This window comes from Mytilus trossulus, chromosome 9 (assembly GCF_036588685.1).
Source record: "Mytilus trossulus isolate FHL-02 chromosome 9, PNRI_Mtr1.1.1.hap1, whole genome shotgun sequence".
In the NCBI taxonomy this organism is placed as follows: domain Eukaryota; kingdom Metazoa; phylum Mollusca; class Bivalvia; order Mytilida; family Mytilidae; genus Mytilus; species Mytilus trossulus.
Window position 1 is genome coordinate 63,102,865 of NC_086381.1, and position 26,643 is coordinate 63,129,507.

The following is a 26,643-nucleotide window of genomic DNA, read 5'->3' on the forward strand; positions in this document are numbered from 1 at the left end:
CACTGACATATGCTGTTATGAATACAAGCGAGAGAGAGAAAGAGAAAAAAAAAAACCCATCACATTATTAGAAAAGAAAAAAATACTTTTCAGAGAACAGACATAAACAAATAAAATAATATGCGATTTATTTTACATGCGCGAGAAGTAGAATTAATTTACAACAATGAGTAAAACTATACAATACATAACATAAAATAATATAGAAAAAGTATTAGAGAATATTTTACTGGGGCTGTTTCTCAGACTATAGAAGGAGCTATTTTTTCTATTTTAATTTTCTCCCCGAAATGGGAGTGAGCCGATCCTGGAGGTACTGCAATACCCAGGCCAACTCGTGGCAAGAGCGGTGCAAGCACCTAACATCTCACCTAGTTGCAAAAATCAGTTTAATATCGAAGTACCCACATGGGGTACGTATCAGATATTAAGCTGATAAGAACAGATACTACACTTTGATCTTAGCCAAAAGGCCGAGAAGCGATACTCAAATGTTTCCGAGTTTCCAAAGCCTATAAATCCTATGTCTTACTCAGACACGGTGTTTTAATTTTAAAACAAGCTACACAAATTTTGCAAATGTATATACAAAAAGCACACGAAACACGAGATCTTGCTTTGCTTTAATTACCCAACAGCATGAAACGATTTCTGCATGACAAAACTGGTGTGAAAATAAAAAAAGCGGCTTGTGAAATACGGCAAGTCGCAATAAAAGGGAGAATGCATTTTTAAACGTATGTCATACGTATACGTATTCGTATTTAATCTTAATCGAACAAAACAACATGACAATTTTAATTCATTCTATGTCCGACGAACGCAGATTTCAAAGCCTTGAAAATTTCATTGATCACAAAATAAATTCAACGCTTTTTCACAATCAGCACGGACTTTTCACTCTGTCGTTTAAATAAAAAACACACAAACAGTTCATCTGTTCTATTTTTTAAGGAATTAACCGGTACAGCTATGTTTAAATTAATTTTAAAAGGAGGAAAAAACTTACCGGCCGACTGTAGTTTCCATCGTTTGCCCTCGTTCTGAGGCGACGTCGCTATTAACGATGATTGAAACAGTAGAAGGGGACGTAATTCTTTTCCCCGCGTTTTTCCGTAACGCTAAAAATTTATATAGAGTTTGTTTTAAAGGAACGAGAATACATTATTACACTGACATATGCTGTTATGAATACAAGCGAGAGAGAGAAAGAGAAAAAAAAAAACCCATCACATTATTAGAAAAGAAAAAAATACTTTTCAGAGAACAGACATAAACAAATAAAATAATATGCGATTTATTTTACATGCGCGAGAAGTAGAATTAATTTACAACAATGAGTAAAACTATACAATACATAACATAAAATAATATAGAAAAAGTATTAGAGAATATTTTACTGGGGCTGTTTCTCAGACTATAGAAGGAGCTATTTTTCTATTTTAATTTTCTCCCCGAAATGGGGAGTGAGCCGATCCTGGAGGTACTGCAATACCAGGCCAACTCGTGGCAAGAGCGGTGCAAGCACCTAACATCTCACCTAGTTGCAAAAATCAGTTTAATATCGAAGTACCCACATGGGGTACGTATCAGATATTAAGCTGATAAGAACAGATACTACACTTTGATCTTAGCCAAAAGGCCGAGAAGCGATACTCAAATGTTTCCGAGTTTCCAAAGCCTATAAATCCTATGTCTTACTCAGACACGGTGTTTTAATTTTAAAACAAGCTACACAAATTTTGCAAATGTATATACAAAAAGCACACGAAACACGAGATCTTGCTTTGCTTTAATTACCCAACAGCATGAAACGATTTCTGCATGACAAAACTGGTGTGAAAATAAAAAAAGCGGCTTGTGAAATACGGCAAGTCGCAATAAAAGGGAGAATGCATTTTTAAACGTATGTCATACGTATACGTATTCGTATTTAATCTTAATCGAACAAAACAACATGACAATTTTAATTCATTCTATGTCCGACGAACGCAGATTTCAAAGCCTTGAAAATTTCATTGATCACAAAATAAATTCAACGCTTTTTCACAATCAGCACGGACTTTTCACTCTGTCGTTTAAATAAAAAACACACAAACAGTTCATCTGTTCTATTTTTTAAAGGAATTAACCGGTACAGCTATGTTTAAATTAATTTTAAAAGGAGGAAAAAACTTACCGGCCGACTGTAGTTTCCATCGTTTGCCCTCGTTCTGAGGCGACGTCGCTATTAACGATGATTGAAACAGTAGAAGGGGACGTAATTCTTTTCCCCGCGTTTTTCCGTAACGCTAAAAATTTATATAGAGTTTGTTTTAAAGGAACGAGAATACATTATTACACTGACATATGCTGTTATGAATACAAGCGAGAGAGAGAAAGAGAAAAAAAAAAACCCATCACATTATTAGAAAAGAAAAAAATACTTTTCAGAGAACAGACATAAACAAATAAAATAATATGCGATTTATTTTACATGCGCGAGAAGTAGAATTAATTTACAACAATGAGTAAAACTATACAATACATAACATAAAATAATATAGAAAAAGTATTAGAGAATATTTTACTGGGGCTGTTTCTCAGACTATAGAAGGAGCTATTTTTCTATTTTAATTTTCTCCCCGAAATGGGGAGTGAGCCGATCCTGGAGGTACTGCAATACCAGGCCAACTCGTGGCAAGAGCGGTGCAAGCACCTAACATCTCACCTAGTTGCAAAAATCAGTTTAATATCGAAGTACCCACATGGGGTACGTATCAGATATTAAGCTGATAAGAACAGATACTACACTTTGATCTTAGCCAAAAGGCCGAGAAGCGATACTCAAATGTTTCCGAGTTTCCAAAGCCTATAAATCCTATGTCTTACTCAGACACGGTGTTTTAATTTTAAAACAAGCTACACAAATTTTGCAAATGTATATACAAAAAGCACACGAAACACGAGATCTTGCTTTGCTTTAATTACCCAACAGCATGAAACGATTTCTGCATGACAAAACTGGTGTGAAAATAAAAAAAGCGGCTTGTGAAATACGGCAAGTCGCAATAAAAGGGAGAATGCATTTTTAAACGTATGTCATACGTATACGTATTCGTATTTAATCTTAATCGAACAAAACAACATGACAATTTTAATTCATTCTATGTCCGACGAACGCAGATTTCAAAGCCTTGAAAATTTCATTGATCACAAAATAAATTCAACGCTTTTTCACAATCAGCACGGACTTTTCACTCTGTCGTTTAAATAAAAAACACACAAACAGTTCATCTGTTCTATTTTTTAAAGGAATTAACCGGTACAGCTATGTTTAAATTAATTTTAAAAGGAGGAAAAAACTTACCGGCCGACTGTAGTTTCCATCGTTTGCCCTCGTTCTGAGGCGACGTCGCTATTAACGATGATTGAAACAGTAGAAGGGGACGTAATTCTTTTCCCCGCGTTTTTCCGTAACGCTAAAAATTTATATAGAGTTTGTTTTAAAGGAACGAGAATACATTATTACACTGACATATGCTGTTATGAATACAAGCGAGAGAGAGAAAGAGAAAAAAAAAAACCCATCACATTATTAGAAAAGAAAAAAATACTTTTCAGAGAACAGACATAAACAAATAAAATAATATGCGATTTATTTTACATGCGCGAGAAGTAGAATTAATTTACAACAATGAGTAAAACTATACAATACATAACATAAAATAATATAGAAAAAGTATTAGAGAATATTTTACTGGGGCTGTTTCTCAGACTATAGAAGGAGCTATTTTTCTATTTTAATTTTCTCCCCGAAATGGGGAGTGAGCCGATCCTGGAGGTACTGCAATACCAGGCCAACTCGTGGCAAGAGCGGTGCAAGCACCTAACATCTCACCTAGTTGCAAAAATCAGTTTAATATCGAAGTACCCACATGGGGTACGTATCAGATATTAAGCTGATAAGAACAGATACTACACTTTGATCTTAGCCAAAAGGCCGAGAAGCGATACTCAAATGTTTCCGAGTTTCCAAAGCCTATAAATCCTATGTCTTACTCAGACACGGTGTTTTAATTTTAAAACAAGCTACACAAATTTTGCAAATGTATATACAAAAAGCACACGAAACACGAGATCTTGCTTTGCTTTAATTACCCAACAGCATGAAACGATTTCTGCATGACAAAACTGGTGTGAAAATAAAAAAAGCGGCTTGTGAAATACGGCAAGTCGCAATAAAAGGGAGAATGCATTTTTAAACGTATGTCATACGTATACGTATTCGTATTTAATCTTAATCGAACAAAACAACATGACAATTTTAATTCATTCTATGTCCGACGAACGCAGATTTCAAAGCCTTGAAAATTTCATTGATCACAAAATAAATTCAACGCTTTTTCACAATCAGCACGGACTTTTCACTCTGTCGTTTAAATAAAAAACACACAAACAGTTCATCTGTTCTATTTTTTAAAGGAATTAACCGGTACAGCTATGTTTAAATTAATTTTAAAAGGAGGAAAAAACTTACCGGCCGACTGTAGTTTCCATCGTTTGCCCTCGTTCTGAGGCGACGTCGCTATTAACGATGATTGAAACAGTAGAAGGGGACGTAATTCTTTTCCCCGCGTTTTTCCGTAACGCTAAAAATTTATATAGAGTTTGTTTTAAAGGAACGAGAATACATTATTACACTGACATATGCTGTTATGAATACAAGCGAGAGAGAGAAAGAGAAAAAAAAAAACCCATCACATTATTAGAAAAGAAAAAAATACTTTTCAGAGAACAGACATAAACAAATAAAATAATATGCGATTTATTTTACATGCGCGAGAAGTAGAATTAATTTACAACAATGAGTAAAACTATACAATACATAACATAAAATAATATAGAAAAAGTATTAGAGAATATTTTACTGGGGCTGTTTCTCAGACTATAGAAGGAGCTATTTTTCTATTTTAATTTTCTCCCCGAAATGGGGAGTGAGCCGATCCTGGAGGTACTGCAATACCAGGCCAACTCGTGGCAAGAGCGGTGCAAGCACCTAACATCTCACCTAGTTGCAAAAATCAGTTTAATATCGAAGTACCCACATGGGGTACGTATCAGATATTAAGCTGATAAGAACAGATACTACACTTTGATCTTAGCCAAAAGGCCGAGAAGCGATACTCAAATGTTTCCGAGTTTCCAAAGCCTATAAATCCTATGTCTTACTCAGACACGGTGTTTTAATTTTAAAACAAGCTACACAAATTTTGCAAATGTATATACAAAAAGCACACGAAACACGAGATCTTGCTTTGCTTTAATTACCCAACAGCATGAAACGATTTCTGCATGACAAAACTGGTGTGAAAATAAAAAAAGCGGCTTGTGAAATACGGCAAGTCGCAATAAAAGGGAGAATGCATTTTTAAACGTATGTCATACGTATACGTATTCGTATTTAATCTTAATCGAACAAAACAACATGACAATTTTAATTCATTCTATGTCCGACGAACGCAGATTTCAAAGCCTTGAAAATTTCATTGATCACAAAATAAATTCAACGCTTTTTCACAATCAGCACGGACTTTTCACTCTGTCGTTTAAATAAAAAACACACAAACAGTTCATCTGTTCTATTTTTTAAAGGAATTAACCGGTACAGCTATGTTTAAATTAATTTTAAAAGGAGGAAAAAACTTACCGGCCGACTGTAGTTTCCATCGTTTGCCCTCGTTCTGAGGCGACGTCGCTATTAACGATGATTGAAACAGTAGAAGGGGACGTAATTCTTTTCCCCGCGTTTTTCCGTAACGCTAAAAATTTATATAGAGTTTGTTTTAAAGGAACGAGAATACATTATTACACTGACATATGCTGTTATGAATACAAGCGAGAGAGAGAAAGAGAAAAAAAAAAACCCATCACATTATTAGAAAAGAAAAAAATACTTTTCAGAGAACAGACATAAACAAATAAAATAATATGCGATTTATTTTACATGCGCGAGAAGTAGAATTAATTTACAACAATGAGTAAAACTATACAATACATAACATAAAATAATATAGAAAAAGTATTAGAGAATATTTTACTGGGGCTGTTTCTCAGACTATAGAAGGAGCTATTTTTCTATTTTAATTTTCTCCCCGAAATGGGGAGTGAGCCGATCCTGGAGGTACTGCAATACCAGGCCAACTCGTGGCAAGAGCGGTGCAAGCACCTAACATCTCACCTAGTTGCAAAAATCAGTTTAATATCGAAGTACCCACATGGGGTACGTATCAGATATTAAGCTGATAAGAACAGATACTACACTTTGATCTTAGCCAAAAGGCCGAGAAGCGATACTCAAATGTTTCCGAGTTTCCAAAGCCTATAAATCCTATGTCTTACTCAGACACGGTGTTTTAATTTTAAAACAAGCTACACAAATTTTGCAAATGTATATACAAAAAGCACACGAAACACGAGATCTTGCTTTGCTTTAATTACCCAACAGCATGAAACGATTTCTGCATGACAAAACTGGTGTGAAAATAAAAAAAGCGGCTTGTGAAATACGGCAAGTCGCAATAAAAGGGAGAATGCATTTTTAAACGTATGTCATACGTATACGTATTCGTATTTAATCTTAATCGAACAAAACAACATGACAATTTTAATTCATTCTATGTCCGACGAACGCAGATTTCAAAGCCTTGAAAATTTCATTGATCACAAAATAAATTCAACGCTTTTTCACAATCAGCACGGACTTTTCACTCTGTCGTTTAAATAAAAAACACACAAACAGTTCATCTGTTCTATTTTTTAAAGGAATTAACCGGTACAGCTATGTTTAAATTAATTTTAAAAGGAGGAAAAAACTTACCGGCCGACTGTAGTTTCCATCGTTTGCCCTCGTTCTGAGGCGACGTCGCTATTAACGATGATTGAAACAGTAGAAGGGGACGTAATTCTTTTCCCCGCGTTTTTCCGTAACGCTAAAAATTTATATAGAGTTTGTTTTAAAGGAACGAGAATACATTATTACACTGACATATGCTGTTATGAATACAAGCGAGAGAGAGAAAGAGAAAAAAAAAACCCATCACATTATTAGAAAAGAAAAAAATACTTTTCAGAGAACAGACATAAACAAATAAAATAATATGCGATTTATTTTACATGCGCGAGAAGTAGAATTAATTTACAACAATGAGTAAAACTATACAATACATAACATAAAATAATATAGAAAAAGTATTAGAGAATATTTTACTGGGGCTGTTTCTCAGACTATAGAAGGAGCTATTTTTCTATTTTAATTTTCTCCCCGAAATGGGGAGTGAGCCGATCCTGGAGGTACTGCAATACCAGGCCAACTCGTGGCAAGAGCGGTGCAAGCACCTAACATCTCACCTAGTTGCAAAAATCAGTTTAATATCGAAGTACCCACATGGGGTACGTATCAGATATTAAGCTGATAAGAACAGATACTACACTTTGATCTTAGCCAAAAGGCCGAGAAGCGATACTCAAATGTTTCCGAGTTTCCAAAGCCTATAAATCCTATGTCTTACTCAGACACGGTGTTTTAATTTTAAAACAAGCTACACAAATTTTGCAAATGTATATACAAAAAGCACACGAAACACGAGATCTTGCTTTGCTTTAATTACCCAACAGCATGAAACGATTTCTGCATGACAAAACTGGTGTGAAAATAAAAAAAGCGGCTTGTGAAATACGGCAAGTCGCAATAAAAGGGAGAATGCATTTTTAAACGTATGTCATACGTATACGTATTCGTATTTAATCTTAATCGAACAAAACAACATGACAATTTTAATTCATTCTATGTCCGACGAACGCAGATTTCAAAGCCTTGAAAATTTCATTGATCACAAAATAAATTCAACGCTTTTTCACAATCAGCACGGACTTTTCACTCTGTCGTTTAAATAAAAAACACACAAACAGTTCATCTGTTCTATTTTTTAAAGGAATTAACCGGTACAGCTATGTTTAAATTAATTTTAAAAGGAGGAAAAAACTTACCGGCCGACTGTAGTTTCCATCGTTTGCCCTCGTTCTGAGGCGACGTCGCTATTAACGATGATTGAAACAGTAGAAGGGGACGTAATTCTTTTCCCCGCGTTTTTCCGTAACGCTAAAAATTTATATAGAGTTTGTTTTAAAGGAACGAGAATACATTATTACACTGACATATGCTGTTATGAATACAAGCGAGAGAGAGAAAGAGAAAAAAAAAAACCCATCACATTATTAGAAAAGAAAAAAATACTTTTCAGAGAACAGACATAAACAAATAAAATAATATGCGATTTATTTTACATGCGCGAGAAGTAGAATTAATTTACAACAATGAGTAAAACTATACAATACATAACATAAAATAATATAGAAAAAGTATTAGAGAATATTTTACTGGGGCTGTTTCTCAGACTATAGAAGGAGCTATTTTTCTATTTTAATTTTCTCCCCGAAATGGGGAGTGAGCCGATCCTGGAGGTACTGCAATACCAGGCCAACTCGTGGCAAGAGCGGTGCAAGCACCTAACATCTCACCTAGTTGCAAAAATCAGTTTAATATCGAAGTACCCACATGGGGTACGTATCAGATATTAAGCTGATAAGAACAGATACTACACTTTGATCTTAGCCAAAAGGCCGAGAAGCGATACTCAAATGTTTCCGAGTTTCCAAAGCCTATAAATCCTATGTCTTACTCAGACACGGTGTTTTAATTTTAAAACAAGCTACACAAATTTTGCAAATGTATATACAAAAAGCACACGAAACACGAGATCTTGCTTTGCTTTAATTACCCAACAGCATGAAACGATTTCTGCATGACAAAACTGGTGTGAAAATAAAAAAAGCGGCTTGTGAAATACGGCAAGTCGCAATAAAAGGGAGAATGCATTTTTAAACGTATGTCATACGTATACGTATTCGTATTTAATCTTAATCGAACAAAACAACATGACAATTTTAATTCATTCTATGTCCGACGAACGCAGATTTCAAAGCCTTGAAAATTTCATTGATCACAAAATAAATTCAACGCTTTTTCACAATCAGCACGGACTTTTCACTCTGTCGTTTAAATAAAAAACACACAAACAGTTCATCTGTTCTATTTTTTAAAGGAATTAACCGGTACAGCTATGTTTAAATTAATTTTAAAAGGAGGAAAAAACTTACCGGCCGACTGTAGTTTCCATCGTTTGCCCTCGTTCTGAGGCGACGTCGCTATTAACGATGATTGAAACAGTAGAAGGGGACGTAATTCTTTTCCCCGCGTTTTTCCGTAACGCTAAAAATTTATATAGAGTTTGTTTTAAAGGAACGAGAATACATTATTACACTGACATATGCTGTTATGAATACAAGCGAGAGAGAGAAAGAGAAAAAAAAAAACCCATCACATTATTAGAAAAGAAAAAAATACTTTTCAGAGAACAGACATAAACAAATAAAATAATATGCGATTTATTTTACATGCGCGAGAAGTAGAATTAATTTACAACAATGAGTAAAACTATACAATACATAACATAAAATAATATAGAAAAAGTATTAGAGAATATTTTACTGGGGCTGTTTCTCAGACTATAGAAGGAGCTATTTTTCTATTTTAATTTTCTCCCCGAAATGGGGAGTGAGCCGATCCTGGAGGTACTGCAATACCAGGCCAACTCGTGGCAAGAGCGGTGCAAGCACCTAACATCTCACCTAGTTGCAAAAATCAGTTTAATATCGAAGTACCCACATGGGGTACGTATCAGATATTAAGCTGATAAGAACAGATACTACACTTTGATCTTAGCCAAAAGGCCGAGAAGCGATACTCAAATGTTTCCGAGTTTCCAAAGCCTATAAATCCTATGTCTTACTCAGACACGGTGTTTTAATTTTAAAACAAGCTACACAAATTTTGCAAATGTATATACAAAAAGCACACGAAACACGAGATCTTGCTTTGCTTTAATTACCCAACAGCATGAAACGATTTCTGCATGACAAAACTGGTGTGAAAATAAAAAAAGCGGCTTGTGAAATACGGCAAGTCGCAATAAAAGGGAGAATGCATTTTTAAACGTATGTCATACGTATACGTATTCGTATTTAATCTTAATCGAACAAAACAACATGACAATTTTAATTCATTCTATGTCCGACGAACGCAGATTTCAAAGCCTTGAAAATTTCATTGATCACAAAATAAATTCAACGCTTTTTCACAATCAGCACGGACTTTTCACTCTGTCGTTTAAATAAAAAACACACAAACAGTTCATCTGTTCTATTTTTTAAAGGAATTAACCGGTACAGCTATGTTTAAATTAATTTTAAAAGGAGGAAAAAACTTACCGGCCGACTGTAGTTTCCATCGTTTGCCCTCGTTCTGAGGCGACGTCGCTATTAACGATGATTGAAACAGTAGAAGGGGACGTAATTCTTTTCCCCGCGTTTTTCCGTAACGCTAAAAATTTATATAGAGTTTGTTTTAAAGGAACGAGAATACATTATTACACTGACATATGCTGTTATGAATACAAGCGAGAGAGAGAAAGAGAAAAAAAAAAACCCATCACATTATTAGAAAAGAAAAAAATACTTTTCAGAGAACAGACATAAACAAATAAAATAATATGCGATTTATTTTACATGCGCGAGAAGTAGAATTAATTTACAACAATGAGTAAAACTATACAATACATAACATAAAATAATATAGAAAAAGTATTAGAGAATATTTTACTGGGGCTGTTTCTCAGACTATAGAAGGAGCTATTTTTCTATTTTAATTTTCTCCCCGAAATGGGGAGTGAGCCGATCCTGGAGGTACTGCAATACCAGGCCAACTCGTGGCAAGAGCGGTGCAAGCACCTAACATCTCACCTAGTTGCAAAAATCAGTTTAATATCGAAGTACCCACATGGGGTACGTATCAGATATTAAGCTGATAAGAACAGATACTACACTTTGATCTTAGCCAAAAGGCCGAGAAGCGATACTCAAATGTTTCCGAGTTTCCAAAGCCTATAAATCCTATGTCTTACTCAGACACGGTGTTTTAATTTTAAAACAAGCTACACAAATTTTGCAAATGTATATACAAAAAGCACACGAAACACGAGATCTTGCTTTGCTTTAATTACCCAACAGCATGAAACGATTTCTGCATGACAAAACTGGTGTGAAAATAAAAAAAGCGGCTTGTGAAATACGGCAAGTCGCAATAAAAGGGAGAATGCATTTTTAAACGTATGTCATACGTATACGTATTCGTATTTAATCTTAATCGAACAAAACAACATGACAATTTTAATTCATTCTATGTCCGACGAACGCAGATTTCAAAGCCTTGAAAATTTCATTGATCACAAAATAAATTCAACGCTTTTTCACAATCAGCACGGACTTTTCACTCTGTCGTTTAAATAAAAAACACACAAACAGTTCATCTGTTCTATTTTTTAAAGGAATTAACCGGTACAGCTATGTTTAAATTAATTTTAAAAGGAGGAAAAAACTTACCGGCCGACTGTAGTTTCCATCGTTTGCCCTCGTTCTGAGGCGACGTCGCTATTAACGATGATTGAAACAGTAGAAGGGGACGTAATTCTTTTCCCCGCGTTTTTCCGTAACGCTAAAAATTTATATAGAGTTTGTTTTAAAGGAACGAGAATACATTATTACACTGACATATGCTGTTATGAATACAAGCGAGAGAGAGAAAGAGAAAAAAAAAAACCCATCACATTATTAGAAAAGAAAAAAATACTTTTCAGAGAACAGACATAAACAAATAAAATAATATGCGATTTATTTTACATGCGCGAGAAGTAGAATTAATTTACAACAATGAGTAAAACTATACAATACATAACATAAAATAATATAGAAAAAGTATTAGAGAATATTTTACTGGGGCTGTTTCTCAGACTATAGAAGGAGCTATTTTTCTATTTTAATTTTCTCCCCGAAATGGGGAGTGAGCCGATCCTGGAGGTACTGCAATACCAGGCCAACTCGTGGCAAGAGCGGTGCAAGCACCTAACATCTCACCTAGTTGCAAAAATCAGTTTAATATCGAAGTACCCACATGGGGTACGTATCAGATATTAAGCTGATAAGAACAGATACTACACTTTGATCTTAGCCAAAAGGCCGAGAAGCGATACTCAAATGTTTCCGAGTTTCCAAAGCCTATAAATCCTATGTCTTACTCAGACACGGTGTTTTAATTTTAAAACAAGCTACACAAATTTTGCAAATGTATATACAAAAAGCACACGAAACACGAGATCTTGCTTTGCTTTAATTACCCAACAGCATGAAACGATTTCTGCATGACAAAACTGGTGTGAAAATAAAAAAAGCGGCTTGTGAAATACGGCAAGTCGCAATAAAAGGGAGAATGCATTTTTAAACGTATGTCATACGTATACGTATTCGTATTTAATCTTAATCGAACAAAACAACATGACAATTTTAATTCATTCTATGTCCGACGAACGCAGATTTCAAAGCCTTGAAAATTTCATTGATCACAAAATAAATTCAACGCTTTTTCACAATCAGCACGGACTTTTCACTCTGTCGTTTAAATAAAAAACACACAAACAGTTCATCTGTTCTATTTTTTAAAGGAATTAACCGGTACAGCTATGTTTAAATTAATTTTAAAAGGAGGAAAAAACTTACCGGCCGACTGTAGTTTCCATCGTTTGCCCTCGTTCTGAGGCGACGTCGCTATTAACGATGATTGAAACAGTAGAAGGGGACGTAATTCTTTTCCCCGCGTTTTTCCGTAACGCTAAAAATTTATATAGAGTTTGTTTTAAAGGAACGAGAATACATTATTACACTGACATATGCTGTTATGAATACAAGCGAGAGAGAGAAAGAGAAAAAAAAAAACCCATCACATTATTAGAAAAGAAAAAAATACTTTTCAGAGAACAGACATAAACAAATAAAATAATATGCGATTTATTTTACATGCGCGAGAAGTAGAATTAATTTACAACAATGAGTAAAACTATACAATACATAACATAAAATAATATAGAAAAAGTATTAGAGAATATTTTACTGGGGCTGTTTCTCAGACTATAGAAGGAGCTATTTTTCTATTTTAATTTTCTCCCCGAAATGGGGAGTTAGCCGATCCTGGAGGTACTGCAATACCAGGCCAACTCGTGGCAAGAGCGGTGCAAGCACCTAACATCTCACCTAGTTGCAAAAATCAGTTTAATATCGAAGTACCCACATGGGGTACGTATCAGATATTAAGCTGATAAGAACAGATACTACACTTTGATCTTAGCCAAAAGGCCGAGAAGCGATACTCAAATGTTTCCGAGTTTCCAAAGCCTATAAATCCTATGTCTTACTCAGACACGGTGTTTTAATTTTAAAACAAGCTACACAAATTTTGCAAATGTATATACAAAAAGCACACGAAACACGAGATCTTGCTTTGCTTTAATTACCCAACAGCATGAAACGATTTCTGCATGACAAAACTGGTGTGAAAATAAAAAAAGCGGCTTGTGAAATACGGCAAGTCGCAATAAAAGGGAGAATGCATTTTTAAACGTATGTCATACGTATACGTATTCGTATTTAATCTTAATCGAACAAAACAACATGACAATTTTAATTCATTCTATGTCCGACGAACGCAGATTTCAAAGCCTTGAAAATTTCATTGATCACAAAATAAATTCAACGCTTTTTCACAATCAGCACGGACTTTTCACTCTGTCGTTTAAATAAAAAACACACAAACAGTTCATCTGTTCTATTTTTTAAAGGAATTAACCGGTACAGCTATGTTTAAATTAATTTTAAAAGGAGGAAAAAACTTACCGGCCGACTGTAGTTTCCATCGTTTGCCCTCGTTCTGAGGCGACGTCGCTATTAACGATGATTGAAACAGTAGAAGGGGACGTAATTCTTTTCCCCGCGTTTTTCCGTAACGCTAAAAATTTATATAGAGTTTGTTTTAAAGGAACGAGAATACATTATTACACTGACATATGCTGTTATGAATACAAGCGAGAGAGAGAAAGAGAAAAAAAAAAACCCATCACATTATTAGAAAAGAAAAAAATACTTTTCAGAGAACAGACATAAACAAATAAAATAATATGCGATTTATTTTACATGCGCGAGAAGTAGAATTAATTTACAACAATGAGTAAAACTATACAATACATAACATAAAATAATATAGAAAAAGTATTAGAGAATATTTTACTGGGGCTGTTTCTCAGACTATAGAAGGAGCTATTTTTCTATTTTAATTTTCTCCCCGAAATGGGGAGTGAGCCGATCCTGGAGGTACTGCAATACCAGGCCAACTCGTGGCAAGAGCGGTGCAAGCACCTAACATCTCACCTAGTTGCAAAAATCAGTTTAATATCGAAGTACCCACATGGGGTACGTATCAGATATTAAGCTGATAAGAACAGATACTACACTTTGATCTTAGCCAAAAGGCCGAGAAGCGATACTCAAATGTTTCCGAGTTTCCAAAGCCTATAAATCCTATGTCTTACTCAGACACGGTGTTTTAATTTTAAAACAAGCTACACAAATTTTGCAAATGTATATACAAAAAGCACACGAAACACGAGATCTTGCTTTGCTTTAATTACCCAACAGCATGAAACGATTTCTGCATGACAAAACTGGTGTGAAAATAAAAAAAGCGGCTTGTGAAATACGGCAAGTCGCAATAAAAGGGAGAATGCATTTTTAAACGTATGTCATACGTATACGTATTCGTATTTAATCTTAATCGAACAAAACAACATGACAATTTTAATTCATTCTATGTCCGACGAACGCAGATTTCAAAGCCTTGAAAATTTCATTGATCACAAAATAAATTCAACGCTTTTTCACAATCAGCACGGACTTTTCACTCTGTCGTTTAAATAAAAAACACACAAACAGTTCATCTGTTCTATTTTTTAAAGGAATTAACCGGTACAGCTATGTTTAAATTAATTTTAAAAGGAGGAAAAAACTTACCGGCCGACTGTAGTTTCCATCGTTTGCCCTCGTTCTGAGGCGACGTCGCTATTAACGATGATTGAAACAGTAGAAGGGGACGTAATTCTTTTCCCCGCGTTTTTCCGTAACGCTAAAAATTTATATAGAGTTTGTTTTAAAGGAACGAGAATACATTATTACACTGACATATGCTGTTATGAATACAAGCGAGAGAGAGAAAGAGAAAAAAAAAAACCCATCACATTATTAGAAAAGAAAAAAATACTTTTCAGAGAACAGACATAAACAAATAAAATAATATGCGATTTATTTTACATGCGCGAGAAGTAGAATTAATTTACAACAATGAGTAAAACTATACAATACATAACATAAAATAATATAGAAAAAGTATTAGAGAATATTTTACTGGGGCTGTTTCTCAGACTATAGAAGGAGCTATTTTTCTATTTTAATTTTCTCCCCGAAATGGGGAGTGAGCCGATCCTGGAGGTACTGCAATACCAGGCCAACTCGTGGCAAGAGCGGTGCAAGCACCTAACATCTCACCTAGTTGCAAAAATCAGTTTAATATCGAAGTACCCACATGGGGTACGTATCAGATATTAAGCTGATAAGAACAGATACTACACTTTGATCTTAGCCAAAAGGCCGAGAAGCGATACTCAAATGTTTCCGAGTTTCCAAAGCCTATAAATCCTATGTCTTACTCAGACACGGTGTTTTAATTTTAAAACAAGCTACACAAATTTTGCAAATGTATATACAAAAAGCACACGAAACACGAGATCTTGCTTTGCTTTAATTACCCAACAGCATGAAACGATTTCTGCATGACAAAACTGGTGTGAAAATAAAAAAAGCGGCTTGTGAAATACGGCAAGTCGCAATAAAAGGGAGAATGCATTTTTAAACGTATGTCATACGTATACGTATTCGTATTTAATCTTAATCGAACAAAACAACATGACAATTTTAATTCATTCTATGTCCGACGAACGCAGATTTCAAAGCCTTGAAAATTTCATTGATCACAAAATAAATTCAACGCTTTTTCACAATCAGCACGGACTTTTCACTCTGTCGTTTAAATAAAAAACACACAAACAGTTCATCTGTTCTATTTTTTAAAGGAATTAACCGGTACAGCTATGTTTAAATTAATTTTAAAAGGAGGAAAAAACTTACCGGCCGACTGTAGTTTCCATCGTTTGCCCTCGTTCTGAGGCGACGTCGCTATTAACGATGATTGAAACAGTAGAAGGGGACGTAATTCTTTTCCCCGCGTTTTTCCGTAACGCTAAAAATTTATATAGAGTTTGTTTTAAAGGAACGAGAATACATTATTACACTGACATATGCTGTTATGAATACAAGCGAGAGAGAGAAAGAGAAAAAAAAAAACCCATCACATTATTAGAAAAGAAAAAAATACTTTTCAGAGAACAGACATAAACAAATAAAATAATATGCGATTTATTTTACATGCGCGAGAAGTAGAATTAATTTACAACAATGAGTAAAACTATACAATACATAACATAAAATAATATAGAAAAAGTATTAGAGAATATTTTACTGGGGCTGTTTCTCAGACTATAGAAGGAGCTATTTTTCTATTTTAATTTTCTCCCCGAAATGGGGAGTGAGCCGATCCTGGAGGTACTGCAATACCAGGCCAACTCGTGGCAAGAGCGGTGCAAGCACCTAACATCTCACCTAGTTGCAAAAATCAGTTTAATATCGAAGTACCCACATGGGGTACGTATCAGATATTAAGCTGATAAGAACAGATACTACACTTTGATCTTAGCCAAAAGGCCGAGAAGCGATACTCAAATGTTTCCGAGTTTCCAAAGCCTATAAATCCTATGTCTTACTCAGACACGGTGTTTTAATTTTAAAACAAGCTACACAAATTTTGCAAATGTATATACAAAAAGCACACGAAACACGAGATCTTGCTTTGCTTTAATTACCCAACAGCATGAAACGATTTCTGCATGACAAAACTGGTGTGAAAATAAAAAAAGCGGCTTGTGAAATACGGCAAGTCGCAATAAAAGGGAGAATGCATTTTTAAACGTATGTCATACGTATACGTATTCGTATTTAATCTTAATCGAACAAAACAACATGACAATTTTAATTCATTCTATGTCCGACGAACGCAGATTTCAAAGCCTTGAAAATTTCATTGATCACAAAATAAATTCAACGCTTTTTCACAATCAGCACGGACTTTTCACTCTGTCGTTTAAATAAAAAACACACAAACAGTTCATCTGTTCTATTTTTTAAAGGAATTAACCGGTACAGCTATGTTTAAATTAATTTTAAAAGGAGGAAAAAACTTACCGGCCGACTGTAGTTTCCATCGTTTGCCCTCGTTCTGAGGCGACGTCGCTATTAACGATGATTGAAACAGTAGAAGGGGACGTAATTCTTTTCCCCGCGTTTTTCCGTAACGCTAAAAATTTATATAGAGTTTGTTTTAAAGGAACGAGAATACATTATTACACTGACATATGCTGTTATGAATACAAGCGAGAGAGAGAAAGAGAAAAAAAAAAACCCATCACATTATTAGAAAAGAAAAAAATACTTTTCAGAGAACAGACATAAACAAATAAAATAATATGCGATTTATTTTACATGCGCGAGAAGTAGAATTAATTTACAACAATGAGTAAAACTATACAATACATAACATAAAATAATATAGAAAAAGTATTAGAGAATATTTTACTGGGGCTGTTTCTCAGACTATAGAAGGAGCTATTTTTCTATTTTAATTTTCTCCCCGAAATGGGGAGTGAGCCGATCCTGGAGGTACTGCAATACCAGGCCAACTCGTGGCAAGAGCGGTGCAAGCACCTAACATCTCACCTAGTTGCAAAAATCAGTTTAATATCGAAGTACCCACATGGGGTACGTATCAGATATTAAGCTGATAAGAACAGATACTACACTTTGATCTTAGCCAAAAGGCCGAGAAGCGATACTCAAATGTTTCCGAGTTTCCAAAGCCTATAAATCCTATGTCTTACTCAGACACGGTGTTTTAATTTTAAAACAAGCTACACAAATTTTGCAAATGTATATACAAAAAGCACACGAAACACGAGATCTTGCTTTGCTTTAATTACCCAACAGCATGAAACGATTTCTGCATGACAAAACTGGTGTGAAAATAAAAAAAGCGGCTTGTGAAATACGGCAAGTCGCAATAAAAGGGAGAATGCATTTTTAAACGTATGTCATACGTATACGTATTCGTATTTAATCTTAATCGAACAAAACAACATGACAATTTTAATTCATTCTATGTCCGACGAACGCAGATTTCAAAGCCTTGAAAATTTCATTGATCACAAAATAAATTCAACGCTTTTTCACAATCAGCACGGACTTTTCACTCTGTCGTTTAAATAAAAAACACACAAACAGTTCATCTGTTCTATTTTTTAAAGGAATTAACCGGTACAGCTATGTTTAAATTAATTTTAAAAGGAGGAAAAAACTTACCGGCCGACTGTAGTTTCCATCGTTTGCCCTCGTTCTGAGGCGACGTCGCTATTAACGATGATTGAAACAGTAGAAGGGGACGTAATTCTTTTCCCCGCGTTTTTCCGTAACGCTAAAAATTTATATAGAGTTTGTTTTAAAGGAACGAGAATACATTATTACACTGACATATGCTGTTATGAATACAAGCGAGAGAGAGAAAGAGAAAAAAAAAAACCCATCACATTATTAGAAAAGAAAAAAATACTTTTCAGAGAACAGACATAAACAAATAAAATAATATGCGATTTATTTTACATGCGCGAGAAGTAGAATTAATTTACAACAATGAGTAAAACTATACAATACATAACATAAAATAATATAGAAAAAGTATTAGAGAATATTTTACTGGGGCTGTTTCTCAGACTATAGAAGGAGCTATTTTTCTATTTTAATTTTCTCCCCGAAATGGGGAGTGAGCCGATCCTGGAGGTACTGCAATACCAGGCCAACTCGTGGCAAGAGCGGTGCAAGCACCTAACATCTCACCTAGTTGCAAAAATCAGTTTAATATCGAAGTACCCACATGGGGTACGTATCAGATATTAAGCTGATAAGAACAGATACTACACTTTGATCTTAGCCAAAAGGCCGAGAAGCGATACTCAAATGTTTCCGAGTTTCCAAAGCCTATAAATCCTATGTCTTACTCAGACACGGTGTTTTAATTTTAAAACAAGCTACACAAATTTTGCAAATGTATATACAAAAAGCACACGAAACACGAGATCTTGCTTTGCTTTAATTACCCAACAGCATGAAACGATTTCTGCATGACAAAACTGGTGTGAAAATAAAAAAAGCGGCTTGTGAAATACGGCAAGTCGCAATAAAAGGGAGAATGCATTTTTAAACGTATGTCATACGTATACGTATTCGTATTTAATCTTAATCGAACAAAACAACATGACAATTTTAATTCATTCTATGTCCGACGAACGCAGATTTCAAAGCCTTGAAAATTTCATTGATCACAAAATAAATTCAACGCTTTTTCACAATCAGCACGGACTTTTCACTCTGTCGTTTAAATAAAAAACACACAAACAGTTCATCTGTTCTATTTTTTAAAGGAATTAACCGGTACAGCTATGTTTAAATTAATTTTAAAAGGAGGAAAAAACTTACCGGCCGACTGTAGTTTCCATCGTTTGCCCTCGTTCTGAGGCGACGTCGCTATTAACGATGATTGAAACAGTAGAAGGGGACGTAATTCTTTTCCCCGCGTTTTTCCGTAACGCTAAAAATTTATATAGAGTTTGTTTTAAAGGAACGAGAATACATTATTACACTGACATATGCTGTTATGAATACAAGCGAGAGAGAGAAAGAGAAAAAAAAAAACCCATCACATTATTAGAAAAGAAAAAAATACTTTTCAGAGAACAGACATAAACAAATAAAATAATATGCGATTTATTTTACATGCGCGAGAAGTAGAATTAATTTACAACAATGAGTAAAACTATACAATACATAACATAAAATAATATAGAAAAAGTATTAGAGAATATTTTACTGGGGCTGTTTCTCAGACTATAGAAGGAGCTATTTTTCTATTTTAATTTTCTCCCCGAAATGGGGAGTGAGCCGATCCTGGAGGTACTGCAATACCAGGCCAACTCGTGGCAAGAGCGGTGCAAGCACCTAACATCTCACCTAGTTGCAAAAATCAGTTTAATATCGAAGTACCCACATGGGGTACGTATCAGATATTAAGCTGATAAGAACAGATACTACACTTTGATCTTAGCCAAAAGGCCGAGAAGCGATACTCAAATGTTTCCGAGTTTCCAAAGCCTATAAATCCTATGTCTTACTCAGACACGGTGTTTTAATTTTAAAACAAGCTACACAAATTTTGCAAATGTATATACAAAAAGCACACGAAACACGAGATCTTGCTTTGCTTTAATTACCCAACAGCATGAAACGATTTCTGCATGACAAAACTGGTGTGAAAATAAAAAAAGCGGCTTGTGAAATACGGCAAGTCGCAATAAAAGGGAGAATGCATTTTTAAACGTATGTCATACGTATACGTATTCGTATTTAATCTTAATCGAACAAAACAACATGACAATTTTAATTCATTCTATGTCCGACGAACGCAGATTTCAAAGCCTTGAAAATTTCATTGATCACAAAATAAATTCAACGCTTTTTCACAATCAGCACGGACTTTTCACTCTGTCGTTTAAATAAAAAACACACAAACAGTTCATCTGTTCTATTTTTTAAAGGAATTAACCGGTACAGCTATGTTTAAATTAATTTTAAAAGGAGGAAAAAACTTACCGGCCGACTGTAGTTTCCATCGTTTGCCCTCGTTCTGAGGCGACGTCGCTATTAACGATGATTGAAACAGTAGAAGGGGACGTAATTCTTTTCCCCGCGTTTTTCCGTAACGCTAAAAATTTATATAGAGTTTGTTTTAAAGGAACGAGAATACATTATTACACTGACATATGCTGTTATGAATACAAGCGAGAGAGAGAAAGAGAAAAAAAAAAACCCATCACATTATTAGAAAAGAAAAAAATACTTTTCAGAGAACAGACATAAACAAATAAAATAATATGCGATTTATTTTACATGCGCGAGAAGTAGAATTAATTTACAACAATGAGTAAAACTATACAATACATAACATAAAATAATATAGAAAAAGTATTAGAGAATATTTTACTGGGGCTGTTTCTCAGACTATAGAAGGAGCTATTTTTCTATTTTAATTTTCTCCCCGAAATGGGGAGTGAGCCGATCCTGGAGGTACTGCAATACCAGGCCAACTCGTGGCAAGAGCGGTGCAAGCACCTAACATCTCACCTAGTTGCAAAAATCAGTTTAATATCGAAGTACCCACATGGGGTACGTATCAGATATTAAGCTGATAAGAACAGATACTACACTTTGATCTTAGCCAAAAGGCCGAGAAGCGATACTCAAATGTTTCCGAGTTTCCAAAGCCTATAAATCCTATGTCTTACTCAGACACGGTGTTTTAATTTTAAAACAAGCTACACAAATTTTGCAAATGTATATACAAAAAGCACACGAAACACGAGATCTTGCTTTGCTTTAATTACCCAACAGCATGAAACGATTTCTGCATGACAAAACTGGTGTGAAAATAAAAAAAGCGGCTTGTGAAATACGGCAAGTCGCAATAAAAGGGAGAATGCATTTTTAAACGTATGTCATACGTATACGTATTCGTATTTAATCTTAATCGAACAAAACAACATGACAATTTTAATTCATTCTATGTCCGACGAACGCAGATTTCAAAGCCTTGAAAATTTCATTGATCACAAAATAAATTCAACGCTTTTTCACAATCAGCACGGACTTTTCACTCTGTCGTTTAAATAAAAAACACACAAACAGTTCATCTGTTCTATTTTTTAAAGGAATTAACCGGTACAGCTATGTTTAAATTAATTTTAAAAGGAGGAAAAAACTTACCGGCCGACTGTAGTTTCCATCGTTTGCCCTCGTTCTGAGGCGACGTCGCTATTAACGATGATTGAAACAGTAGAAGGGGACGTAATTCTTTTCCCCGCGTTTTTCCGTAACGCTAAAAATTTATATAGAGTTTGTTTTAAAGGAACGAGAATACATTATTACACTGACATATGCTGTTATGAATACAAGCGAGAGAGAGAAAGAGAAAAAAAAAAACCCATCACATTATTAGAAAAGAAAAAAATACTTTTCAGAGAACAGACATAAACAAATAAAATAATATGCGATTTATTTTACATGCGCGAGAAGTAGAATTAATTTACAACAATGAGTAAAACTATACAATACATAACATAAAATAATATAGAAAAAGTATTAGAGAATATTTTACTGGGGCTGTTTCTCAGACTATAGAAGGAGCTATTTTTCTATTTTAATTTTCTCCCCGAAATGGGGAGTGAGCCGATCCTGGAGGTACTGCAATACCAGGCCAACTCGTGGCAAGAGCGGTGCAAGCACCTAACATCTCACCTAGTTGCAAAAATCAGTTTAATATCGAAGTACCCACATGGGGTACGTATCAGATATTAAGCTGATAAGAACAGATACTACACTTTGATCTTAGCCAAAAGGCCGAGAAGCGATACTCAAATGTTTCCGAGTTTCCAAAGCCTATAAATCCTATGTCTTACTCAGACACGGTGTTTTAATTTTAAAACAAGCTACACAAATTTTGCAAATGTATATACAAAAAGCACACGAAACACGAGATCTTGCTTTGCTTTAATTACCCAACAGCATGAAACGATTTCTGCATGACAAAACTGGTGTGAAAATAAAAAAAGCGGCTTGTGAAATACGGCAAGTCGCAATAAAAGGGAGAATGCATTTTTAAACGTATGTCATACGTATACGTATTCGTATTTAATCTTAATCGAACAAAACAACATGACAATTTTAATTCATTCTATGTCCGACGAACGCAGATTTCAAAGCCTTGAAAATTTCATTGATCACAAAATAAATTCAACGCTTTTTCACAATCAGCACGGACTTTTCACTCTGTCGTTTAAATAAAAAACACACAAACAGTTCATCTGTTCTATTTTTTAAAGGAATTAACCGGTACAGCTATGTTTAAATTAATTTTAAAAGGAGGAAAAAACTTACCGGCCGACTGTAGTTTCCATCGTTTGCCCTCGTTCTGAGGCGACGTCGCTATTAACGATGATTGAAACAGTAGAAGGGGACGTAATTCTTTTCCCCGCGTTTTTCCGTAACGCTAAAAATTTATATAGAGTTTGTTTTAAAGGAACGAGAATACATTATTACACTGACATATGCTGTTATGAATACAAGCGAGAGAGAGAAAGAGAAAAAAAAAAACCCATCACATTATTAGAAAAGAAAAAAATACTTTTCAGAGAACAGACATAAACAAGTAAAATAATATGCGATTTATTTTACATGCGCGAGAAGTAGAATTAATTTACAACAATGAGTAAAACTATACAATACATAACATAAAATAATATAGAAAAAGTATTAGAGAATATTTTACTGGGGCTGTTTCTCAGACTATAGAAGGAGCTATTTTTCTATTTTAATTTTCTCCCCGAAATGGGGAGTGAGCCGATCCTGGAGGTACTGCAATACCAGGCCAACTCGTGGCAAGAGCGGTGCAAGCACCTAACATCTCACCTAGTTGCAAAAATCAGTTTAATATCGAAGTACCCACATGGGGTACGTATCAGATATTAAGCTGATAAGAACAGATACTACACTTTGATCTTAGCCAAAAGGCCGAGAAGCGATACTCAAATGTTTCCGAGTTTCCAAAGCCTATAAATCCTATGTCTTACTCAGACACGGTGTTTTAATTTTAAAACAAGCTACACAAATTTTGCAAATGTATATACAAAAAGCACACGAAACACGAGATCTTGCTTTGCTTTAATTACCCAACAGCATGAAACGATTTCTGCATGACAAAACTGGTGTGAAAATAAAAAAAGCGGCTTGTGAAATACGGCAAGTCGCAATAAAAGGGAGAATGCATTTTTAAACGTATGTCATACGTATACGTATTCGTATTTAATCTTAATCGAACAAAACAACATGACAATTTTAATTCATTCTATGTCCGACGAACGCAGATTTCAAAGCCTTGAAAATTTCATTGATCACAAAATAAATTCAACGCTTTTTCACAATCAGCACGGACTTTTCACTCTGTCGTTTAAATAAAAAACACACAAACAGTTCATCTGTTCTATTTTTTAAAGGAATTAACCGGTACAGCTATGTTTAAATTAATTTTAAAAGGAGGAAAAAACTTACCGGCCGACTGTAGTTTCCATCGTTTGCCCTCGTTCTGAGGCGACGTCGCTATTAACGATGATTGAAACAGTAGAAGGGGACGTAATTCTTTTCCCCGCGTTTTTCCGTAACGCTAAAAATTTATATAGAGTTTGTTTTAAAGGAACGAGAATACATTATTACACTGACATATGCTGTTATGAATACAAGCGAGAGAGAGAAAGAGAAAAAAAAAAACCCATCACATTATTAGAAAAGAAAAAAATACTTTTCAGAGAACAGACATAAACAAATAAAATAATATGCGATTTATTTTACATGCGCGAGAAGTAGAATTAATTTACAACAATGAGTAAAACTATACAATACATAACATAAAATAATATAGAAAAAGTATTAGAGAATATTTTACTGGGGCTGTTTCTCAGACTATAGAAGGAGCTATTTTTCTATTTTAATTTTCTCCCCGAAATGGGGAGTGAGCCGATCCTGGAGGTACTGCAATACCAGGCCAACTCGTGGCAAGAGCGGTGCAAGCACCTAACATCTCACCTAGTTGCAAAAATCAGTTTAATATCGAAGTACCCACATGGGGTACGTATCAGATATTAAGCTGATAAGAACAGATACTACACTTTGATCTTAGCCAAAAGGCCGAGAAGCGATACTCAAATGTTTCCGAGTTTCCAAAGCCTATAAATCCTATGTCTTACTCAGACACGGTGTTTTAATTTTAAAACAAGCTACACAAATTTTGCAAATGTATATACAAAAAGCACACGAAACACGAGATCTTGCTTTGCTTTAATTACCCAACAGCATGAAACGATTTCTGCATGACAAAACTGGTGTGAAAATAAAAAAAGCGGCTTGTGAAATACGGCAAGTCGCAATAAAAGGGAGAATGCATTTTTAAACGTATGTCATACGTATACGTATTCGTATTTAATCTTAATCGAACAAAACAACATGACAATTTTAATTCATTCTATGTCCGACGAACGCAGATTTCAAAGCCTTGAAAATTTCATTGATCACAAAATAAATTCAACGCTTTTTCACAATCAGCACGGACTTTTCACTCTGTCGTTTAAATAAAAAACACACAAACAGTTCATCTGTTCTATTTTTTAAAGGAATTAACCGGTACAGCTATGTTTAAATTAATTTTAAAAGGAGGAAAAAACTTACCGGCCGACTGTAGTTTCCATCGTTTGCCCTCGTTCTGAGGCGACGTCGCTATTAACGATGATTGAAACAGTAGAAGGGGACGTAATTCTTTTCCCCGCGTTTTTCCGTAACGCTAAAAATTTATATAGAGTTTGTTTTAAAGGAACGAGAATACATTATTACACTGACATATGCTGTTATGAATACAAGCGAGAGAGAGAAAGAGAAAAAAAAAAACCCATCACATTATTAGAAAAGAAAAAAATACTTTTCAGAGAACAGACATAAACAAGTAAAATAATATGCGATTTATTTTACATGCGCGAGAAGTAGAATTAATTTACAACAATGAGTAAAACTATACAATACATAACATAAAATAATATAGAAAAAGTATTAGAGAATATTTTACTGGGGCTGTTTCTCAGACTATAGAAGGAGCTATTTTTCTATTTTAATTTTCTCCCCGAAATGGGGAGTGAGCCGATCCTGGAGGTACTGCAATACCAGGCCAACTCGTGGCAAGAGCGGTGCAAGCACCTAACATCTCACCTAGTTGCAAAAATCAGTTTAATATCGAAGTACCCACATGGGGTACGTATCAGATATTAAGCTGATAAGAACAGATACTACACTTTGATCTTAGCCAAAAGGCCGAGAAGCGATACTCAAATGTTTCCGAGTTTCCAAAGCCTATAAATCCTATGTCTTACTCAGACACGGTGTTTTAATTTTAAAACAAGCTACACAAATTTTGCAAATGTATATACAAAAAGCACACGAAACACGAGATCTTGCTTTGCTTTAATTACCCAACAGCATGAAACGATTTCTGCATGACAAAACTGGTGTGAAAATAAAAAAAGCGGCTTGTGAAATACGGCAAGTCGCAATAAAAGGGAGAATGCATTTTTAAACGTATGTCATACGTATACGTATTCGTATTTAATCTTAATCGAACAAAACAACATGACAATTTTAATTCATTCTATGTCCGACGAACGCAGATTTCAAAGCCTTGAAAATTTCATTGATCACAAAATAAATTCAACGCTTTTTCACAATCAGCACGGACTTTTCACTCTG

At 34.7% G+C, this 26,643-nt stretch overlaps 23 non-coding genes across 23 annotated transcripts; all 23 read right to left on the reverse strand.

Annotated features, from left to right (window-relative positions):
- Positions 1-291: 291 nt before the first annotated feature.
- Positions 292-485, reverse strand: LOC134685820 (U2 spliceosomal RNA). The gene has a single exon (XR_010101441.1). It is a non-coding gene; the product is annotated as a U2 spliceosomal RNA (small nuclear RNA).
- A 976-nt stretch (positions 486-1,461) lies between these two features.
- On the reverse strand, positions 1,462-1,654 carry LOC134685852 (U2 spliceosomal RNA). The gene has a single exon (XR_010101468.1). It is a non-coding gene; the product is annotated as a U2 spliceosomal RNA (small nuclear RNA).
- Positions 1,655-2,631: 977 nt separating this feature from the next.
- Positions 2,632-2,824, reverse strand: LOC134685853 (U2 spliceosomal RNA). Its single transcript, XR_010101469.1, has one exon. It is a non-coding gene; the product is annotated as a U2 spliceosomal RNA (small nuclear RNA).
- A 977-nt stretch (positions 2,825-3,801) lies between these two features.
- On the reverse strand, positions 3,802-3,994 carry LOC134685854 (U2 spliceosomal RNA). Its single transcript, XR_010101470.1, has one exon. It is a non-coding gene; the product is annotated as a U2 spliceosomal RNA (small nuclear RNA).
- Positions 3,995-4,971: 977 nt separating this feature from the next.
- Positions 4,972-5,164, reverse strand: LOC134685855 (U2 spliceosomal RNA). Its single transcript, XR_010101471.1, has one exon. It is a non-coding gene; the product is annotated as a U2 spliceosomal RNA (small nuclear RNA).
- A 977-nt stretch (positions 5,165-6,141) lies between these two features.
- On the reverse strand, positions 6,142-6,334 carry LOC134685859 (U2 spliceosomal RNA). Its single transcript, XR_010101473.1, has one exon. It is a non-coding gene; the product is annotated as a U2 spliceosomal RNA (small nuclear RNA).
- A 976-nt stretch (positions 6,335-7,310) lies between these two features.
- Positions 7,311-7,503, reverse strand: LOC134685860 (U2 spliceosomal RNA). The gene has a single exon (XR_010101474.1). It is a non-coding gene; the product is annotated as a U2 spliceosomal RNA (small nuclear RNA).
- Positions 7,504-8,480: 977 nt separating this feature from the next.
- Positions 8,481-8,673, reverse strand: LOC134685861 (U2 spliceosomal RNA). Its single transcript, XR_010101475.1, has one exon. It is a non-coding gene; the product is annotated as a U2 spliceosomal RNA (small nuclear RNA).
- Positions 8,674-9,650: 977 nt separating this feature from the next.
- LOC134685862 (U2 spliceosomal RNA) lies at positions 9,651-9,843 on the reverse strand. Its single transcript, XR_010101476.1, has one exon. It is a non-coding gene; the product is annotated as a U2 spliceosomal RNA (small nuclear RNA).
- A 977-nt stretch (positions 9,844-10,820) lies between these two features.
- LOC134685863 (U2 spliceosomal RNA) lies at positions 10,821-11,013 on the reverse strand. Its single transcript, XR_010101477.1, has one exon. It is a non-coding gene; the product is annotated as a U2 spliceosomal RNA (small nuclear RNA).
- Positions 11,014-11,990: 977 nt separating this feature from the next.
- On the reverse strand, positions 11,991-12,183 carry LOC134685864 (U2 spliceosomal RNA). The gene has a single exon (XR_010101478.1). It is a non-coding gene; the product is annotated as a U2 spliceosomal RNA (small nuclear RNA).
- Positions 12,184-13,160: 977 nt separating this feature from the next.
- On the reverse strand, positions 13,161-13,353 carry LOC134685817 (U2 spliceosomal RNA). Its single transcript, XR_010101438.1, has one exon. It is a non-coding gene; the product is annotated as a U2 spliceosomal RNA (small nuclear RNA).
- A 977-nt stretch (positions 13,354-14,330) lies between these two features.
- On the reverse strand, positions 14,331-14,523 carry LOC134685865 (U2 spliceosomal RNA). Its single transcript, XR_010101479.1, has one exon. It is a non-coding gene; the product is annotated as a U2 spliceosomal RNA (small nuclear RNA).
- A 977-nt stretch (positions 14,524-15,500) lies between these two features.
- Positions 15,501-15,693, reverse strand: LOC134685866 (U2 spliceosomal RNA). The gene has a single exon (XR_010101480.1). It is a non-coding gene; the product is annotated as a U2 spliceosomal RNA (small nuclear RNA).
- A 977-nt stretch (positions 15,694-16,670) lies between these two features.
- On the reverse strand, positions 16,671-16,863 carry LOC134685867 (U2 spliceosomal RNA). The gene has a single exon (XR_010101481.1). It is a non-coding gene; the product is annotated as a U2 spliceosomal RNA (small nuclear RNA).
- A 977-nt stretch (positions 16,864-17,840) lies between these two features.
- On the reverse strand, positions 17,841-18,033 carry LOC134685868 (U2 spliceosomal RNA). Its single transcript, XR_010101482.1, has one exon. It is a non-coding gene; the product is annotated as a U2 spliceosomal RNA (small nuclear RNA).
- A 977-nt stretch (positions 18,034-19,010) lies between these two features.
- LOC134685870 (U2 spliceosomal RNA) lies at positions 19,011-19,203 on the reverse strand. The gene has a single exon (XR_010101484.1). It is a non-coding gene; the product is annotated as a U2 spliceosomal RNA (small nuclear RNA).
- A 977-nt stretch (positions 19,204-20,180) lies between these two features.
- LOC134685871 (U2 spliceosomal RNA) lies at positions 20,181-20,373 on the reverse strand. The gene has a single exon (XR_010101485.1). It is a non-coding gene; the product is annotated as a U2 spliceosomal RNA (small nuclear RNA).
- Positions 20,374-21,350: 977 nt separating this feature from the next.
- On the reverse strand, positions 21,351-21,543 carry LOC134685872 (U2 spliceosomal RNA). The gene has a single exon (XR_010101486.1). It is a non-coding gene; the product is annotated as a U2 spliceosomal RNA (small nuclear RNA).
- Positions 21,544-22,520: 977 nt separating this feature from the next.
- Positions 22,521-22,713, reverse strand: LOC134685873 (U2 spliceosomal RNA). Its single transcript, XR_010101487.1, has one exon. It is a non-coding gene; the product is annotated as a U2 spliceosomal RNA (small nuclear RNA).
- Positions 22,714-23,690: 977 nt separating this feature from the next.
- On the reverse strand, positions 23,691-23,883 carry LOC134685874 (U2 spliceosomal RNA). The gene has a single exon (XR_010101488.1). It is a non-coding gene; the product is annotated as a U2 spliceosomal RNA (small nuclear RNA).
- Positions 23,884-24,860: 977 nt separating this feature from the next.
- Positions 24,861-25,053, reverse strand: LOC134685692 (U2 spliceosomal RNA). The gene has a single exon (XR_010101319.1). It is a non-coding gene; the product is annotated as a U2 spliceosomal RNA (small nuclear RNA).
- Positions 25,054-26,030: 977 nt separating this feature from the next.
- Positions 26,031-26,223, reverse strand: LOC134685693 (U2 spliceosomal RNA). Its single transcript, XR_010101320.1, has one exon. It is a non-coding gene; the product is annotated as a U2 spliceosomal RNA (small nuclear RNA).
- Positions 26,224-26,643: the final 420 nt, after the last annotated feature.